Genomic DNA, 4,166 nt, shown 5'->3' on the forward strand with positions numbered 1-4,166 from the left:
TTTTTTTTTTTTTTTTTTTGGTCAACAGATTCTTACTGAATGTGTGGTAGGCGCAGGCTACTGTGTGATACAAAAATGGTTTGAATGCATATCTCCACATAGAGAAACTTTCCATTAAAAAGAGTGAGAAGGCATGTACACATATTCAAAAACTACACATCGACAGTGTAAATGTTGTGAGAACATTACATTAGCTATCTCACTTTACCATCTTTACCTTTCCTATTGTATTCTGTAATTCTAAAGACACTATAGATAAGATGACTACTTTCTGCTTCTAAATCTTCATATCTTCCTTGTTATTCCACCTACTGTAATGAGATTTTCACTGTCACCAACGAACAAAAATGGTCTTTACTAAAGTCACTGATGATATCCTAATGTCACTCAATAGATTTTTAGTCTTTAAGCAAGGTGGTCACACTATCTCCCTTCACTTTTTTTTTTCTACATCTCTTGTTTTTGGGTACCAGGAATCAAACTTAGGACCTTGGACATGCCAGGCAGACACTGTGTCTCTGAGCTATATGCCTGGCCCTTCTATATTCTTTAATACTTAGCAAACAGACCGAAATTACTATTGAGAAACTGATCTGACTTCCAACATTCAAGTTGGGCCTCTTCTGACACATCCCCTACTTTTCTGATTTCTTTCTCCAAGTCTCTGCCCTGGATGCCATCTCTATGACATCAGTGGGGTTGACTCCCAGAGGATTATATGTTTTTTCCCTCTCTTTTCTCATTCATCTGCTTTTGTTTGAGAAACTTCATGTATGAACACATGGTTCTGATAGCTGTATGCAGTTAATGCCCAGCTCTGTAGCTTTAGTGTGTGTGTGTGTGTGTGTGTGTGTGTGTGTGTACTCCCTGTATTTAAATTTCTAATGAGTAAAGCTCTTGGATATTTCTTAGTCATTTGAAACTCATATTTCTAAAATTGAATTATATTAAACCCCTCTATACCCATTCCTCATCTCCCCAAATTTCTACTTGTTTTATTTTCTTTTTTTCAGAATGCATTTTCAATAGGAGTGTTCATTGGCTAGCACAAAGACTTAGTGGTCAGTCTTCCAGAGCTGAACGTTTATATTCTCTTCATCTACAATGTTATGTTTCTTCTTACATTTTACTTACACTATTCAGATAGCCTCATATTTTGTCTTTCTAATTTTTAGCTTCCCTTCCGATCTGTCCTCCATACTGGCAGCAAAATTGTCTGTGAGGAATTACAAATATTTGAAGACAGTGATTGCTGTGTAATTCCCTATAGAAAATATTCAAAAACTGCAGAAACTACACTAAAACTGCACTTTCAGCATAATTTAGAGACAAAAATTGATAAACAAATTTTAAGACAAAAAGTAGAAAATGTAAATCTGGTACTAACGGACACTGCCCTTCCCTGTGTCAGAACTTTTTTTTTTTTTTTTTTTTTGGTCTTTTTGAGACAGGGACTGGTTTGCAGTTCAGGACTTGAGCTTACTTTGTAGTCCAGGCTGGCCTTGAATTTGCAATGATCCTCCTGCCCCAGCCTCCCGAGTGGCAGAATTACAGGTATGCACCACTATGCCCAGCTCTGTGACAGAATTTTACAGTGAGGAAAGTAGGGCTATGAACCATTGCTGAAGAGGAAGAGGAAACTTACAATTGGTCTAGAATTTCTCTAAAGCTATTGGCAGAAAACAAAGTTACTCTAGGAGGTCTGAAAATATTAAAACGTATGCCTGGTAGGTAAGCATGTAGATCATACAAAGAAATCTAAAAGTAGGTGGCAATTGAAGGAGTAGTCTTTGGAAGGTATGATTTCTACAGAGAAACAATGGCTAAAAGAAAGAGAGAAACTACCTAGAAATTGGGTGATGAAGGAGAAAGAAGCAAAATGGAAAATAAGAAAGGATCAAATATCAGAAGACATGTAACTTCTGCCTACTGACCTCAACCAAAGAAAAGAAATGTATCAAACAGACATATATCTTCCCTACCTAAAAACCACAAAGACTCACCAGCATCTACTAGGTAACATCGACACCCAATGTGACATCACAACATACCCTGATGGTGTGCCGTCTTCTACCTCCTGCATTACATGTGGAACTTTTAACGTTCTCTCAAATGTAATGCTTTGGTGGGACTCAAGGCTTAGAGTTAGATTTTGGAACTTCCTGAGTAAATTAGGTGCCTAGACTCATAGCTGCTTTGAATGTCTTCATGGAAAATCATAGAATGCTATTGGACCAAAAAAAAAAAAAAAAAAAAAAAAAAGAAACTCAGAATTCTAAGCAATTGCATTAGATGTATATAATAAAAATTGAATACATTACATTATTTTTGTTAGTACATCTATATGAAATTTTAAAGATTACATATATGAGTGATGAGACAGTAAGAACTTGGATGTTCTTAGTAATGTGATATCAAACAATGTATAAGCCAATTAATCCACTCGTAAAACTATAAAATTAACTAGATGATTGTCTTTTGGGCCAGGATGTCCTTTGTCCAGATACATTTGAAGACCAACTCTCAACATTTGTCTCCCTAGACTCCCAGACCATCTTCCTGTTATTGGTCTGACTGGCATTTTCTTGCTATTATTGGTGCATGTTTTCTTATTTGGAATACAGTGTGAGAATAGTAGCATTTCACATCTGCTGGATTTTGATGTCAGGAAATAACTTCAAAAATTGCTTTATGGGATCAAAATTACCTGTAAAATTTTAAATGTGACATGAAATAAATGATTTGGGATATAGCTACATGTAAATATTATGGTATATAGTAAAACGTAAATGTATATAATATAAATTTGCAGCACCATACATTAATCATTTGGTCCACACTTTGCTCTTGTGCAGGGGCATGTTGGAAATGAGAGCTTCTAAGAGTTTTATAGACTCACATTTTTCAGCTCACCTCTTCTATAGGTGCTCACTCACTGACAAAATGGTGTCCTTTTCTTTTTTTTTTCTTTTTGCCTTATTAAAGAAATATAGAAAACCTTGGCTGCATTTGTTGTATATAGGTGACCTCAGGAATATTTCCTTAGCTAAAATTGTATGTCTCTTATCGTAGTTATTCAACAAATACTGGGGGAAAGACATATAAATAGAGAAATAAATATAAGTATGTTCTCTAATAGTAATGCACACATGAAAGAACCTAGGCTTTAGGTTTATGTAGAAATGGATTCTTATTCCTGATCTACATGATCTTGAGTTTCTTAAACTCTAAGTATCAGCAAAGTGAGAACAGTACGTGGGAGACACTGGTACAAATGAAATACTCCAGTGTAACAATAACTATTTTTATCCCTGTCTTGCCAGAATTTTGTTAGAGGACTTATTCATACTTTGCAAAGTTGTTATATGGTACTGTTAGAGAAATAATGAACTTTTTCAGGAATAGTGATGATATATGAATTTAGATTGGAAATTGCAATGTATGTGGTTTCATAAGAGTTAGGAATGAGGTGGGAAGTCACCACATAAATCATAAAGATGCTTCCTTCAATTCCAGTTGTCCAGAATAAAAATGATCACTATATATTTGTAAATCATTTCTGAAGACTGAACTGCTGAGGATTATGAGTGGGCTCCTACCCAAAAGGATGATAACATATTTATAAGTAAGCAAACAAATTTATTGGTTGAAACAAACGAGGTTGCAGAGAGACTAAATTTTGTTCATGGTTTTGTGGATTTCATCTATATGATAATATTTGGTATGATTTTTTGGCATATATTAAATTAACTGCTAAAATAAAAAATTTTCTGAATGGATTCTAAAGAGCTAACTTATGGCTATCTGGTATGTGAATCTCTGGAACTTGTATGTGAAATTCTGGATGGAGGTACTGATGTGCTTTTAATCAGAGAGAATAATTACCATTTACGTTGGATTATTAAAATTATCCATTAGCCAAAGCCATTTTTAAAACTTTGCTTTTGATAAAGGTAGAGAGAATCTGTCAAGATATGTCAAGGCCTTGGGGAAAGGTCTACTAGGAAGGAAAAAATACCATATATGCTTTGGAAGGAACTGAATGACTACTACATATATTTCAGAATGTCAGACAAAAAGTAGACATATACACCTTAATTAGCCTAATGGTGTATCAACTGAGATTAATATTGTATAGATCACCTGACAAAGCTTGGATTATTCAA

General features: G+C 34.6%; 1 long non-coding RNA gene across 3 annotated transcripts in view; it reads left to right on the forward strand.

Annotated features, from left to right (window-relative positions):
* LOC102017298 overlaps window positions 1–4,166 on the forward strand; it is a 93,599-nt gene that overhangs the window by 21,885 nt on the left and 67,548 nt on the right. The window lies entirely within an intron of this gene.

Source organism: Chinchilla lanigera, unplaced genomic scaffold (genome assembly GCF_000276665.1).
Source record: "Chinchilla lanigera isolate Chin_1 unplaced genomic scaffold, ChiLan1.0 scaffold00004, whole genome shotgun sequence".
NCBI classification, from domain to species: Eukaryota; Metazoa; Chordata; class Mammalia; order Rodentia; family Chinchillidae; genus Chinchilla; species Chinchilla lanigera.